A 17,231-nucleotide genomic window follows, 5' to 3' on the forward strand; every position below is an offset into this window, starting at 1 on the left:
TGAATTTTAAGCAATTTTTACTGTTTTTTATTTTGATTCAAGAAAATGTTAAGTAATTACTGGGAGTACCTATTAAAATATTTAAATAATCATTATTTCTAGGGTGAGTACTAATACATAGACTACTTAATTAAAATTTCAATTATCATTCTCTTATTTCCCTTAAGGCCATAGTTGTTGAGTTAGAATTTGATTAGAAATCCTTTGTGTAAGTACAGTATTTTGTAAAATACATTAAATTTGAGCTTTTAAATTTTGTTAGAAAATTAGTTTTATTTAGGACTGTAAAATCTATTTTCCTTATTTTAAAATTTTACAATTCTCACAGATATGATTTCTTCAAAATAATAACTCATTATATAATAACATATAATATTGTTGGGGGATTGGAAAGGCATAGGAATAGAAACTAAACTTATGTCTTCATTGGTATAGAGACCTGACAGTATGTTACTATATTATTGTTTGTCCTTTTTCCTGGAAAAGGACTAGTAACATCCAGGACAGGATGTTTTGGCTTTCAAGTAAATTGGGTTTGAGAAAGGGAAAGCTGGGCAAAGTCAGAAGGCTTAATCTCCCCTAAGTAATTGGAGTCCAGTGTAAGACAAAGGTCAATATAACTGGTGATGGCCCAGCATGCAGTGGGTGACCTTCTAAATTAAGATCTTTCCTAGGGTCAGTTTGTTTGAGGCCACACCCATTCAGTGACCACAAATGGCTTGGTAATGTTATTAGACTGCATTTAGGCTAACCCCTTGTTTTAGATGCTAAGTGACTTACCCAGGGTCACATAGGCTTTCTAGATCTAGAGCTGGAGGACACCTCAGAGGTCATCTTTTTTGGTTGAGGCAATGAGGCCTAGGGAGACCAGGACTTGCCAAGATTACACAAAGAATAAGCAACAGAGGTAAAAGGTAAGGTGCCTTAGATTACATAGAAAATAAGCATCAGAGATAGGTGGTAAACAGATTCTCTGATTTTTCTTGTGCCTTAGTTCCCAGCATTCCCACTGTTTGGAATATCTTGCCCCAATTTCTTCTCTGTAGATGTACCACTGATTTTTTCTACTCCAGGTCAGGTCCTACTATGAAGTCTTTACCACTCCCCAGCCCTCTTGTAATTATTAAACACCTCCTGTGTGCAGACCATTTTGTTTGATATTGAAGAGATAAAATTTGGTAAAGACACTATACCTTTCATCATAAAACTTCATCTCATAAAGTGATAAAACACCAAAAAAGAGATAATTATTTTAATTTAAAAAGTTTTAAAATTAACAAGCATTTAATTTTTTCCCTTCTATATTTCTTCCTTAATTAAAAAAAAGGAAAATAAAAACAAAATCCTTGTAACAATATGCATAGTCAAGAAAAATAGGTTCCCACATGGGCGATGTCCCAAATATCTTTGTCTCATTCTGTGTCGAGTCCATCACTTCTCTTTCTGGAGATAGGTAAGATTATTATCATTGCTCTGACATCTTGAAAATTATAGTTTTTTAAGTTTTTTGTAGTTTTTGTTTTTTCAGTATTATTATTGTATAAATTATTCTGCTCACTTAATCCTTCCCAGACTTTTCTGAAACACTATCGTTAATCATTTCTTATAGTATATTTAGGATGGTATATATATTTCATTGCAGTACACTTAATAATGGTACTTCTGTCTCATTATATTCATATGCCATAATTTGTTCATCTGTTGGTTGGTACCAATGTTGAAGTTCAAAGGGAGACCCCCAAGAGGTTGGGGTTGCAGACTAGTATCACTAGGCTTAATCGCATCTCCAAATCAAGAGGTAAAATTTACTGTAACGCCAATTGAAGTGGGCTAAGTTCTAAAAGAATTTAGCATAGACCAGGAGCAAGGAGACAAATTTATAGGAAAAAGATAAGTCACATGTGTCACTTCACTGATATGCTAATTTTATGGCTTAGAGGTAGAACTGAGGAATAGTCTTAGAGGTGGAGTGGAAGAGTGATTTGGTATGTATCCCATTATTATCTCAGAAATTTTGTTATTGATGAGGGCAAGGTACCAAGGGAGAAGTGTGGTAGAAATGGGTGAGAGTTTCCTTGTTTTCCAAGGCACAGATTCAGAAGGAAGGAAATTCGCTTACTCAAAGGCTATGATAAAAAAGGCTTTTATTGTTAAAGAGACACTAAGATAAAGGCTTTTTTAGTGGGCAATATCATTCTCAAGAGAAAAGCGTGATTTGCCAAGAGGCATTTTCTGAAGACCTATTTTATGCAGGAATTTAAGAAATAAGCAAGACCATTTGAGTTTGTATATGAAAAGAAACATTTTCTGGAGACTTATCTTCCTGTTTGCAGAGGGTGTGAGACCATTTGAGTTTGTATATGAAAAGAGACATTCTCTGAAGACTCATCTTTCTGTCTCCAGAGGATATAAGACCATTTGAGTTTGTATAATTTTTTTATTGGTGATTTAACATAACTTTACAGGGTTGTCTCAGGTCAGAGTTTTGCTCTCATCATTATTACTGACCAACAGATTGTTATTTGACAGCCACCATAGTTTATGGAACTAGACACTGCCAAGGTTCAGTAGCCTCAGGGCTACTGACACATTTCTCCTAGAAGCTGTATTCCATTACCACCTTTATTTCCAGTTATTTGCAACTATCAAAAAATTGCTATAAATACTTTTTTACAACTGTGTTTTTTCCCTCCTTTTTTGATCTCTGTGGGCATATACCAAGTAATATCACTAGGTCAAAAGCTTTGCACAGTTGAGTTATTTTGGTAATAGTTTCTAATGCTTTCCAGAATGGCTGGACTAGTTTATACTTCTATCAATAATGTTTTGGTTTGTTTGGTTTTTTTCCTCTACAGCCTCTACCTGATTGGTCATTGTTGGTTTTTGCCAACTTTGCCACACTGATGGGAATGTGGTAGAACTCCAGAATTGTTTTAATTTGCATTTTTCTAATTATTGTATAGCATTTTTTCATATAAGTAGTGATAGCTTCTGTTTGTTCCTGTGAGAATTGCCTCTTTTTTATATCATTAGACTGTTTATCATTTGGGATATATCCTCTATTCTTATAAATTTGAATCAGTTCCTTTGTATTTCTTAGAAACAAGACCTTTATCATAGATATTTGTAAAGACTTTTTTTTTCATGGTTAATGGTTTCCCTTCTAATCTAAGCTGTATTTGTTTTGTTTCTATAAATTTGTTTTTAATTTTATATAATCAGAATTGTCCATTTTATTTTATAAATCATCTCTATCCTTTTCCTCCTCCATACATCTGAAAGGTAATGTCTTCTGATTTATTATATATCAATTTATTTGGAGCTTATCATGATATATGGTATGAGTTATTTGTCTAACCTAATTTCTGTTAGTTTGTTTTTAGTTTTTAGTTACTTTTTTGTTTTCCTAAATGGTGAGTCTTTACTGCAGTAGCAGGAATTTTTAGGGTTTAGAGAATGAAAAAAGTAAACTAACTAGGCTGCTAGATTTATTTATTTCCATGTGTTATATAACTAATCTGTCCCGTTGATGGGCCTCTGTATTTTTTAAACAATATCAGTGTTTTGGTGGTTATCTGTCAATCGCTAAATATTTGTGTCTACTCTGGCCACTAGGTGGTGCAGTAGAGTGCTGGACCTGGAATCAGAACACGTGTTTAAATCCACCCTCACTTTCTAGCTGTGTGATCCTGGGCAGTCACTTAACTCTATTTGTATTTGTCTTAATGAGATGGAGAAGGAAATGGAAAATGATTCCACTACATTTTACAAGAAAACTCAAATGAAGTCACAAAGAGTCTGATACTACTTACTGAGCAAGTACAGGGAATTGTATCATGCTGTAGGGATACAAAGGCAAAAGTAGTCCCTGTCCTTAAGGAGATTTACAAACTAATGGGGGAAGAGAAGGTAAACAATTACAAAACAGACTATATACAAGACAAATAGGAAGTAATTAACACGGGAAAGGTTTTAGAATTGGGAGAGGTTAAGGGGCAGCTAGTTGGTGCAGTGGATAGAGTATCATCCCTGAAGTCAGGAGGACCTGACTTCAAATCTGGCCTCAGACACTTAAGGCTTCCTAGCTGTGTGAACCTGGGCAAGTCACTTAACCCCAATTGCCTCAGCAAAAAAAAAAAAAAAAAAAAGAATTTGGAGGGGTTGGCAAAGGTCTTCCTGTAAAAGGATTTTAGTTGGTCTAGTCCCAACTAAACCAGGAAGGTCAGTTTTCAGCAGAGGAGAGTTTTCAGAAGAGGAGACTGTCCCAATATAGGGAACAGCTTATGAAAAACGGCCAGAGCTAAGAATATGCTGTGTGGTAGAGTATGGTTGGGAGGCCAGTGTACCAACTAGATTGAAGAGTATATTTGGGGAATAATATATAAAAAGACTGAAAAGGTAAGTAGATTACAAAAGAGTTTTGAAAGACAAACTAAGCAATTTGTATTTGAACCTGGAGGCAATAGAGAATCTCAGGTCATTGAGTAAATGGGTGATATGGTCAGATCTGTGCTTTAGGAAATCACTTTAATGGCAAATGGAGAACTGATTAAGAGTGGGGAGAAACTTGAAATTAGCAGGTTTATCAAAAGGCTACTTAATGCAATAGTCCAGGTATGAGGTGATGAGAGTGAGCACTAATTGTCATTGTCAGAATTGAGGAGGGATAGGTATTTGAAAAATGTTATAAAGGTAGAATTGACAGCTTTGGCAGCAGATTGCCTATGAAGCATGAGGGATAATAGGGTATTACTAATTTATAATATTTTGTGTGTGTGTGTGTGTTTCCTTTGAGATTTTTTTACTGTAATGCCAGAGAAACTGAGCCAAGATAGAGATTAGAGAGTTTTAATAATTTATTTAAAAGGGAGAGATTTACTGGGACCAGATGAATCCATGGTTTGGTCCTGAAAGGCTGAATGAGACTATTGTCTCCAAGAATCCAGCCAACAATGTGAGTTCTCAATGACATATAGACTCAGGGGGTAGACTGAGGCAGGGGCAAAGTCAGGGTGCTGAAAGCAGGAACAGGACTCTTGACAGGTGGGGCAAGCCATCAGAAATGGGATGATATAATGGGGGAGGAACCCTGGAGATGGGGAGAGGCATCTTGATAAGATGGTATCTGATATTCTGATAGCTTGGGATGGGGAGAGGCATTCTGATATTCTAAACATAAGATCTTTTATCCTTATCAAATATTCTGATTAAGAGGGAGGGTGGTTTTGTAGGACTGAACAGAACAATTATAAACTGAGGCAGAACAATTAGGGAAACTGAGTCAGGATAATTAGGGAAACTGAGTCAGGACAATAAAAGAGAACTGTAGCATAACATTACCTTTTGTTCCTCCAGAAGAATTTTTCCCCTAACTCCAGTAAAGAAATCCCTCAGCAATGTTGCTGATTGTGTGGGATGGAGTTATATTAAACCCCTCTTACCCAATTTGACTACAGGGAAGCATCTCTACCTACAACAAAAAGTTTTAATTCAATTCTTGCAAGAAGAGGGCTAATGTACTATCTGAACAGTTCAGAATAGAGTTGTTGAGGGCAGAAGGGTATTAGATAGCACCAAGATGGAAGTATATCCTCCCCCTTCCTGTTGGTTTTGAAATTCATTGATCTGAACTAGAAAGGAAGCAGCTCATTGACTAGTGGTCAGTGAGGCTGTCTGCTTCCTGTGGGTCATGTGACTCCTTGAGGCTCAGTCCTAGTGTTTGACCTTCCTTGCCCTACAGAACACTGAGAACAGAGATTACGTGACTTAGGCCCAAAGTCTGATCCAGTCTATCTCATAGTCTTTTTGAGAAATATTCATTTATTTCATTCAGTCTTTCCTTTTATTAATAGTCATCTGAAGATTTCTCATACCAATGCTGATACATTTATTATTTCCAGTTCATTTCTTTCTTCAGTAATTATGGGAATCCATCCTTGTCAATTCGGGGTTAGTATTCTTATGTCAGCAGAGGTCTTTATAAACTGAGATCATTTTAGCTAAAGAATTTTTAACTATAGTTTAACTATAGTTGTATCATACAAGGCAACAAGTGGGTAGGACAACAATGATAGCTAGGATGACAAACAAAAACCAAAGGACTTGCTTCCACCAACTCCCATCAAACCAGGACCACTAGGATGCATTAAAGGGTAAGGACCAAGTCTGTATAGGGGCATGAGCTATTTTCCTAATATCTTTGGTGATTTCCTTTACTGATTTCCTATTATCATGGATTTTCATACAGCAAGATGATAGCTTTAATTTCCCACAGACCCCACTTTCTTCTGCTAAGAGATAATCTAGCACAAGTCTGTGCTGTAAAATGGCTTTCCTAGTTTGAGTGGCTTGATCAGCTAGTAGGTCCAAAGTGTTGGCAGTTTGGTTAGTGATAATTTCAACTATATCTTGTAACCTTATTAACTGATTCAGAATATATATAGGAGTTCTATACTCCCAACTTCCATCCTGGGCTCAAGTGGCCAGTGTATATATATTATCCTTTCAGGTGGCCAGGTATCCCCCCTTCCATTTGCATCTCGCATATTAGTGAGAGATGTATCTATACTTTACTCCTCTTTAAATCATCATATATTTGGATACCTAGATGGCCTTCCAACCTTGGTAAAAAGAAAAACATGTGCCGAATTAATCCTGTGTAACAGGATTGACACATAGGCAGTCAGGCCACAAAATAATGCCCCTTTAGGGTGGGTTGCTTATGATCAGAAATGGTCAGTAAATACCGCCATTAACAATTGGTTAGTATTGTTGATCCTTATAACCTAGAGACCCTCCCTATTGGGAGGACCACTATTCCACTCTCTTTTGAGAGGTTACATTGCCACAGCTGTTGCTTCACTTTCCAAGTATATCCATCAGCCTCCTCCTATCCCAGTCAGATTACATGTACTCTAAAATCAAATACAATGTTAGCCCAGAGAAGAGTTAGATTGATTCCAACCCCAGTCGGTGTTATGTAAGAGGTAGGTCCAGTTCTATTTATATTGGAATGGAAGGTCATATTTGTTGTATAATTAATAGTCCTGTTCATTGGTTCATGTCTATGGGTCCAGTGACACTGACTATTCCATAGTTCGATTCTCCAATTTGATTCCCTCTCCCTTCTGGTTGAAGCAATATTCTCTTTCTTGACACTCTGTCAGAGGCCAAGAATGTTCCTTTTGATCCTCCAATCCTATTCCATTATGTGTTGTTGACCTATTACTCAGGATACAAGCTGGGATTAACAAAATAGTCACCCAGGGCCATTGAGATAGCTTTTGAGACCCCCTACAAATCCAATAGTTTGATAGGTTACAGATTATAGCTACAGTTTCCATTAGCTGCTCAAAACTATGCCTTTGGGATAGCCAAGGGATAGGAATCAAGTGAACAAAAGATATAAAGAGTAGTATACAGACCAAGGGAATTCCCGTGATGTGGTGTTGGAATTATAATTTCTGGGAGAGAGACAGAAGTCCCTTAGGCAAGAGGATATGGCATGTAAAATTAAAAAAAGGCTGAACAAGGATACCGTCAACAGAATAAGAATGACAAAAATTAAGGAACCCAATTGTGCCAACCCCACTTCCCCATAGGTTATGAAGATATCACCCAGTGAGGCGATTGCATCAGAAGTGCAATTACAAGTCTTTGGACTGCTCTGGGGTCATCAGTCTATTCAGCCAGAGGGTCCCTGGTCCTTTTACTCTGTGTGGTATGTCCAGCTTCACTCTTGAGTCCTTACTGAAGTATCTGAGGTTAAGAGTACCTAGAAGGGACCTTCCCAGATTGAGACTAGCTTCTCCTTCCACATCCAGATCAGGATCCAATCTCATGAGCTGAACTTGGGTATAGGAAATCCTAAAGGGAGTGCCTGAGCAATAATACTTTTAAACTGGATTTTATGCAGATGTTTAGCCAAAGCTAAATATACATAACATCTTATAAATTTATCTTTACTGAGATGGAGTCCCAATTTTTTTAGGGAGCCCTGGATATGGATGTCCATATAAAAGCTCATAAGGGGATAACCCAATTTCCCTGTGAAGTTTTGTTCTTATTCTGATAAGTGCCAATAGCAAGCACTTGATCCAGGGCAGCTGAGTCTCAAGGGCCAATTTAGTTGTCTCTTCCTGATTCATTCTCTCGATCTTACCAGAGGAAGGAGAGTATCAAGGGCTGTAAAACTCCCAAGAAATCTCTAGGCTCACATGAGACATTGGCATATTTTAGCAGTGAAATGCATTCCCTGATCCAAGTCCTGGAGGTCTCCCTCTTGTCAGAGCACAGTGTTGGGTTGATTTAGAGTATACAATTCACAGGTCTGAGCAGACCAGGCTTTTAGAAACTCCCTGACTGAACAAGGGAGTTTCTGTTCCCATCTATGATGGCATATCCATTCAGTCTTTTCCCATCTACCATCCGTGTAAACCATCTATAAATCAATTAGCTCCTCAGGAATTGGGGATTCTTGCAAGTCTTCCCTTACTTTGGTTTGGTAGTCTTATCAATTCTAGACAACAATGTCCTGACTCTGATGAATCCCCAGAACTCCCACCTCCACCCCACCCCCAACCCCATTGAGCCGTTAGGAAATCAGCAGGGTTGAAATTATGATCCTGGTGGAGGAAAGCAGGAAAATCACCTTTGAGGGAAGTCTAATTGTCAGTCTTCCACATCAGGTAAGAACAATTCTAAATCAAAAAGCAGGCAGATGGGGTTAACTGACTCCAGAATTCTCAAATATGAAGCCACATTACTGGAAAAAGATGATTCAGTGTTAACCCAGGATCATAATCTCAACCCAGCTTCTGACACACCCAATCCATATTGGTCAAATCATCCCTCCTCCAATGTCTGCCTCCCCCAGACAAGACAGCAATCTTCTATCATTTTCTTTCTATCTTTCCCTTTACAATTTGGTATTTCATTCCAGTTTTGTAGCTGGCCAGTTAGTGTACTATCTAGTGGTATTTTCAGTTTTTGCTCTGAAGATTTGGGTTTTGACCACTCCTTTTCCATTGTACTGAGAGAGCAGCTCCAATCTAATTTGTGATCCTGTAAAATGCAGAACCAACTTCTGGACTGGGATCAAAAAGCCTATCAATCACCCAGAGTGCCCTTCTAGCTGACTAGGAGCCACCCCTTTCCTTGGATCACTAAGCCCTCAGGGTCCCCTTTTCAGTCTTAGGTTAACCCAAGGACACAGGCAGGGCCTCTTACCTCTAGGTCATATGCATAAATTGTCTGCGGCTTCTCTCCCAGACTGATTGGACTTCTTTGGAGGCTTTTCACTTTGTGCTTTACCAAGTTCCTCCTTTTGGGTCAATACTTCTTGAAGAGAAAGGCTAGAAGTTCAATTTCAAGGATTATTAGAGAAAATCCTTTCAACCCATCTTCCCCTTTATCAGAGCTCCAGCTGTCTCTCTGGGAAGTCACATGATCCTGGATGAGCCTCCAACAAACTGTGTGGGATGGAATTATATTAAATCCCTTTTACGAGGCATCTCTAGGTACAACAGAAAATTTTAATTCGTTTCTTGCAAGAAGAGGGCCAGTGTATTATATTATATGAGCAGTTCAGGATAGAGTGATGCATGTTGAGGGCAGAAGGGTATCTAGATAGCACCAAGATGGAAGTACACCCTCACCCCTTCCTGTTGGTTTTTAAATTCATTGAATGAACTGGAAAAGAAGCAGCTATTGACCAATGAATGAATGGTCAGTGATGCTGTCTGCTTCCAGTGGATCACGTGACTCTCTGAAGCTCTACATTCCCTGCCCTACAGAGCACTGAGAACAGAGATCACCTGACTTAGGCCTAAAGTCTGATCCATCTCATAGTCTTTTTTAGAAATATTGACTTATTTCATTCACTGATAAAACAAGTTGATTATTTATTATTGAAAGTTTTTTTTTAATATTGACGTAACCAAATGAACAGTTACTCCATTTATCCATTTATCTATATCTATTATTCTTTTCCATAGAGATTGCTTTATAATTTTAGTTATTAGTTCCTGTGCCCATTTTTTAATTTTATTTTTTGCTGAGGCAATGGGGGTTAATTGACTTGACTAGGGTCACACAGCTAGGAAGTGTTAAGTGTCTGAGGATGCATTTGAACTTGGGTCTTCCTGACTTCAGGCTTGGTGCTCTATCCACTGCACAACCTAGCTGCCCCCTCACCTAGCTACCTCCCCTTCACCCCCTTGCCTCCATGCCCATCTTTTTATACAGACTCCCACAAATTTTATGCATTCTTTAATCATTTTACATGGAATTTCTTATTTTTTCTTCCTAATGGGCTTTTTTTTTTTTTTTTTAGTAATATAGCAATTCCCCTTCCCCTCCCCCTCAAAACTATTTCACTGTGTCTGGGACTGGATGCCCCTCTTACCCAAATTGACTACTTGGAGGTATCTCCAGATACAGACAGAAAATTTTGATTCAGTTCTTGCAAGAAGTGGGCCAACATACTCTCTGGGTGATCCAGAATATAGTAGTAACATGATAGAAACAGAGAGTGGATTAAATAGCAGAAAAGACTCAAGTACACTCCCTCTTCTTGTTGATTTTTAAATTCATTGGATGGCCTGAAAAGAAAGTAACCATTGACCAATGCTCAGTAACACTGTCATGTGGCTGCCTGAAGCTTACACCTAGCATTTGACCTTTTCTGCCCTTCAGACCTCTGAAAATAGGGATCATGTGACTTCCTGAAACTTAGGCCTAGGGTCTGACCTACTCCGTCCCATAGACTGTTTGAGGAATCTTCACCTGGTCCCATTAAACTGCTTAGTAACAACAACCATGATAGTAATGGTCAAAGTTTTTTTGTGGGGTTTAATTTTGGCCTGCAATTTTACCGAGATTGTTCAGTTTTAATGATTTTTTTGTTGTTGTTGTTGACCCTCTAGGGTTTTCTAAATTATATTATTTGCAAAAAAATGATAGTTTTATTGTCTTTGTCCTGTGCATGTTCCTTCAGTTTCTTTTTCTTATTTATTGCTGTAGCTATTAGCATTGCTAGTACAATATTGAATAATTAAGCTGATAATAGATATCCTTGCTTCACCTTTAATCTGATTTGAAAGAATTCTAGTTTATCTCTTTTCTATAAAATGACTGCTTTTGATTTTAGATAATACACATCATATAATACACATCATTTTAAAGAAATTTTTCATTTACTTCTATGCTTTCCCTCCCCTTTCCTCTAGAAAGCAAGTAATCCAATATATGTTAAACATGTATAATTTTTCTATACATATTTCCATTTTTATCATGCTGCACAAGAAAAATCAGATCCAAAAGGGAAAACAAAAAACAAGCAAACAGAAAAGATGAAAATACTATGTTGAGATCCACACTCAGTCCTTAAAGATCTCTCTCTGGATGCAGATGGCTCTCTCCATCATAAGTCTATTGGAATTGGCCTGAATCACTTCATTGTTGAAAAGAGCCACATTCATCAAAATTGACCATTGAATAAACTTGGTGCTGTCTTATTTTCTTTTATTTTGTTTTGAGATAAAAATTTTCCCCTTAATATTGCTTTAGTTGCATCCCAGAAATTTTGGTGTGTTGTTTCATTGTTGTCATCATCTTTAATGAAGTTATTTATCCATTTCTCTCTTTTCTTCTTTGATTCATTAGTTTTTTAAGTTTGTTATTTAGTGCCCAATAAACTTAAAAATTTTTGCTTTAAAGGTTTTTTAATCTAATAAATATTTATTGCATTTTTTGTCAGAAAAAATTGGATTTAGTATTTCTGCTTTTTTGCCTTTGTGAGATTTCTGTGCATATTTTTATGAAAGTTTCCCCTTGGCCTATCATATTTAATTTTTCTATGCCATTTGGTGCATATATGTTTAGAATTACCATTAATTATCTATGATTCCTTTTACCAAAATATAGTTTCCCTGATTATCTCTTTTAATTGAGTTTGTTTTGCTTTTATTGTGAGTTCATGATTACTTTCTCCACCCCATTCCCCCCCCCTTTTTTTTTTTTTTTACTTCAGTTGAAGCTTAATAAATTTGGCTTCGGCCTCTTATTTTAACTGTATCTGTTTCACGAATCTTTCTTATGAATAACACATTGTTATATTCTAGTTTCCAATTCATTCTTTGATGTCTTCTTTTTGTATGTTCATCTACTCACATTTGTAGTTATGATTGCTAATTATGGATTTCCTTCTATCTTATTTCATGTATCCTTTTTCTTCTCTCTCTTTTTTTTTTTCCTCTGTCTTCTTTTTAAGAATATATTTTTATTTGTGTGGGGCTTTACTGGGCCCTGATTTCTGCCCTGGGTATTCATTGGGGGGGAGGAGAGGCTGCAGTAATCTTATCCCTTTAACTTAATGGCTTTGAGAGGCATGCATAGAATATCTTTTGCCCTTTATGATCCCTTCTTCCTCCTTTTTTTCCCCCCTACAAGTATAGGAAAAATCAGCATCTGCTATTCCTCAAGGAGCTTATCAGGAAACGGCAGGATGGCAGTTTAGGCAGAAGTACTATGGGGAGGATCCATAGAACTGACTGAATGACCATCCTAGAATACTAACTTTTAGTATTATATATATTATATATATATAACTTTTAGTAAGTTCTCTGATATCAGTTCTTGGGATTATCCCCTTATTCAAGAGGTCCTGTTTTCTTGTTGATTCAGTTATAATTACTCTATATCTGGCATATAATTGTTTTCTTTGAAGTTTTGTATTAAACAGTTTTGTAATAAACAAATATTCTGCCATCTTTCTCATGTCCAGCTGAAAATTTCTTAAACCATGAACTTCAATGCAGGAATACAAAAAAATTTTACATCGAAGCAAAATAGAAATTTTCAACTACCTGATTATTAATGAAATATTTCTAAGTTCCCTTGCTAAACTATATATGAAATACTTTAATTTTTTAGTTGTGGAGCAGAAAGAAATTTTTTTTTTTATAACTCATTGTAAAATTGATGAGATACAAATGATGATATGGTGTGAGAATAAAGAGAGATCCCCTAACAGCAATGGGATCCCTTTGGCTGGTGGCAGGCTTTGTAAAAAAATTCACAAACCCCACTAAATATAGGCATGAGGTTTGTGGCGGAGAGTGGGATTTAATTATACTAAGAAACCAGCTTGCTAGGAAGACAGACTTAATGGGCAAGGAATATAGCAAAGGTGGGTTTCACTGAGAAGAAAATATCTTCAGCAGTGGGCAAGATCCTGTTAGGACATCTGGGTTCAGAGTGTCCTTTTATTTAGCCTGCTGAGGCTTTTTCTGCATTTTCCCAGGCCCTGAGCAGGGTGCAACTGCTCTCAGGAACTAATCTCCAGTTCAATAGAGAGTGGAGATTATGCTCCTGACCAAGATCTCCAATTGAATGAGAGCACTTAACTTGGAAAGGGTGTTGTTTGGGAAAGTGATTTTCCTAAGGGAGAGCTTGAGACCTTGAGTCACTCTTCCTCCACAGATTAAAGAGGACCCAGTTTCAGGGCCCCCCAAAGGCTAAAGGGGGACACAATTTACATAAAAATTAATAGAAATATTTACTTTGATTATAATTTCTATAATAAAGAAACCAGAGATTTTTATAAAGGTTCATATTTACTTGAGTAAAGTCTGTAGTTTCAATAATAAACTCATTATTATAGAGGTAAAATATGACTTAAGTTTACAATATAATCATCAGTACTAGAATTCCATTAAGTAAGGGAATATTACATCCCTTTGTTGTGGAAAAGTTCTTGAATTAATAAAGATTTGATCTTTACCATTTTAATTGATGCATGTAATGGCAAAAAGCACACACAAAATAACCTTCCCAAAAACCCACCCCCAACCCACAAACTAAGAAGTCTGCTTTACATCTGAATTTTCTCACATAATAATTTTTCTGGGAAATAAATTTCAGGGCCTTGCTCTTTTGATATTATAATGCCTGCATTTTCAAATGTGCTTCAAGCTAATATTTTTCCCTTGTATTCATACAGAAGGCTTGATTAGAAAGTATTTTGTTTTCCTATTTCAACACAGAATAGCATAATGTTTTTCTTGTGACTGAACTTTGAATGTTTGTGGTCAGAATTTGAAAACAATACAGTATTATGGCAGCTGCTAGTAAATAAACATTTTTATGCTTTGTACTTGATTTCTCATTTTATTCACTATCGGATTCCTCTTTGCAATAAATCAATCAAACAAACAAATCTCCATCTTAATAAATTGGTGTTTGCCTTAACCATTTTAAGTTTTTGACATTGTTTCTATTGGTAAAGTAATGTTTGTTTTTTCTACAGGCATCTATTTCATATGAAAGTCTATTGTTGAATCTAAAAATTAATCATAAAATAATTAAATGTATCAATAATGAAAACAGTAGGCTCTTTTATTGGCATGTATAATTAGAAATAATCAAGGGAGTTTAGGGGTAATGATGAGAAAACAGGGCAGATAGCTGACACTGGACTCCACCTTCCCCATCATCCCTCCATTCATTGGATGCAGGGCTAATATCTCCAAATTAGGGTCTGCCTCAAGGAGACTGTCTTTGATTCTTTTTCTTATCTGTATCCCCAGGACTTAGTATAGTGCCTGGTATTTAGCAGGCACTTAATAAATATTTATTGAATTTTTAAAATGTGGTATATGAATGTAGTAAAATATATAAATATAAAATATTGCTGTGCTACAATAAATAATATATATATATTATAAATTCATAGAAATGGAAAATTTGCAGAATAAAATAAGCAAATTTCCCCTAAAAATATATAAACATCTGCAACAGTGGAAAGGAAAATAAAAGGAAATCAAAATCTAAGTAATTGAAAAACCTGAGAAGACCCTGGAGAGCAGATATCATGAAACATGCCTTCTCCTTCATGGTAGAGAAGTGGAGAGACTATTAGGATAAAATGTTGTAATTTTTGTCTCATCTGGTCACTATATTAGATATTTTAAAATATTTTTTAAAATTTGTTATCACAAAGAAGGAGTGGAGACATAGAGGGTGAGGTCCTCTTACCCAGAAATTACTGCTAATATCAAGATAAAGTCTGTTTTCTTTCTTTTTTTTTCCCCTTCCTAAGATAGTCGGATTTATGTGACTTGCCCAAGGTCAAATTAAGAGTCAAATGTCTGAGGCTGGGTTTGAATTCAAGTCTGTTGCATCCTGCTTTCTAGAGCCCCCAAGTTGAGTTGACAACATGTACTTTGCTTTCTAGAGCCTCCATGCCAGGGTGGTTAGTGGAGGAGTAATGAGATGAGACTCCTAAGGATGGTTAAAATATAGAGTCCATTTATTCCAAGTTCTTTCCTCTTTATATACCTTCATACCCTTATATAATCAAAGCAACACTGACACATATGGTAGGTATATACCGGGCACGAGGGACCACATAAATAACTTGCTATTGTACATAGTTTGCCACCTGGTATCACTATTTCAATCACAATAGGTTGTCACTGCCCCTGACTTCTCAGGAAAGCAGAGAACCCTCACGGGAGAGGGGAGCCAAACCAGACAGGTTCCCTCTGGGCTGTAGGGTTCTATACCTTACCCAGAGCTCCTCTACTATCTGTGGCCCTCAACACAAGTCCTCCTGACTCCAGGGCTGCTACTGTATTCACTGCACAACCTAGCTGCTCCAAAAAGTCAATTTTCAAAGAAATATTTAAATGTAAATTTAAATATTTATTAAATATTCAAAAGTCAATATTTCAAAGAAATTCCAAAGAAATATTGAAAACAGTATAGATTTTATATAATTGTATTTAGTACATTATAGACTAAATGTAATATTAAAAGATTTGATATTTCGATATTACTGTTTGAGAAATGGGTTAATATTGGTGTTCGATAAATAGCTATTTATAAAAATCTAAAAAGGCAAAATATAATAACATGGAGAAATTGGTGGAGTCCTAAAATATGTGGAATCAAATGAGAAATTGAATTACTCTACTAGCTACAAAAATAGCTGAAGTGACAGACTAAATCAGCAAAACAAAAAAAATTAATTCATCTGGGAGAAGGCTTGATATTAGAGTCAATATGCTATGATGTATATAGAGCTGGACTTTGATTTGAAAGACTTAGATTTAAATCCCTTTGAACATTTAGCAGTGAATTTCAGTTTTCTTGTTAGTAAAATGAGGATAATAATAATGTTTATACCCACCATAGAGCTTGTTGGGGAAAGGGATCCTATTTTTGCTTTTCTTTGTATTCCTAATGCCTAGCACAATACCTGGTAAAAACTTAACATGCTTATTGACAGACTTCAAACTTCGAACTTCTATATAACTGTGATTATCAAGAATCTTATTACTGCAAGCATTTTTACCTGGGAAATCAGAAAACTTATGAATAAGGCTCACTTTATTATTTTGTTGATTGTCTAAATTTAAGAAAGTGACGGAGATAATGTTAATGATATATTCAACTTAAAAGTATAATGGATTTTTTTTGGTGGGGTGGAGCAGAAGACAATATTCGCTGCTTAATGTGAATGATAACATTTTGAATAAAGCTGATTGATTTGGAGTACAGATATAGCAAAATAATTTTTTAAAAAAATTTACATTTTCTCCAATTACATGTAAAAATAGTATTTAATATTTATCTTTTAAAATTTGAGTTCCAGATTCTTTCCCTCCCTTGTTTTCCTCCTCCCTTCTTGAGAAGGCAAGCAATTGAATTAGTCAGTTAGCAAGATAATTTAACTTTGCCTGAAAAATATGGATAGTCATAGAGTATCATACTATAGAAAATCATATAAATGCCAAATTAATTTACTCAAACATATTGTCATAAAATTCCTGAGCTATGGTAATGGTGATTTTATAAGTTGGCAACAAGAAAAAAAATCTGTCATTTAAGTAAATCCCATTTTGAATAGCACAAAATTCAAGACATAAAAAGAAATTAGAATAAGATATATCAGAAATTAAACAAAATTGAGCTTCATCCCCAAGACCCAATTAAATAAGAATAATATCTCAAAGCAGAAAATACACTTCAGAATTTCACTTCTATTGGAGAAAGTAAATCTTGGTAGGTCCTTTGATAATCGTCAACCCAAGAAACAGGTGTAGCTCTATCTCTTTTGATTTGCAGATCACCTATGAACTTCAACAAAATTAAGGTAAACTTTAAAACCAAATTTTAGATGCATCGTTAAAAATTCAATATAAATGTTTCCCAGGGTCAACCAAACA

General features: G+C 35.9%; 1 protein-coding gene across 1 annotated transcript in view; it reads left to right on the top strand.

Annotated features, from left to right (window-relative positions):
* CEP89 (centrosomal protein 89) overlaps window positions 1-17,231 on the top strand; it is a 142,814-nt gene that overhangs the window by 39,709 nt on the left and 85,874 nt on the right. The gene's annotated exons all lie outside the window — the stretch shown is intronic.

Source organism: Sarcophilus harrisii, chromosome 2 (assembly GCF_902635505.1).
Source record: "Sarcophilus harrisii chromosome 2, mSarHar1.11, whole genome shotgun sequence".
NCBI lineage: Eukaryota > Metazoa > Chordata > Mammalia > Dasyuromorphia > Dasyuridae > Sarcophilus > Sarcophilus harrisii.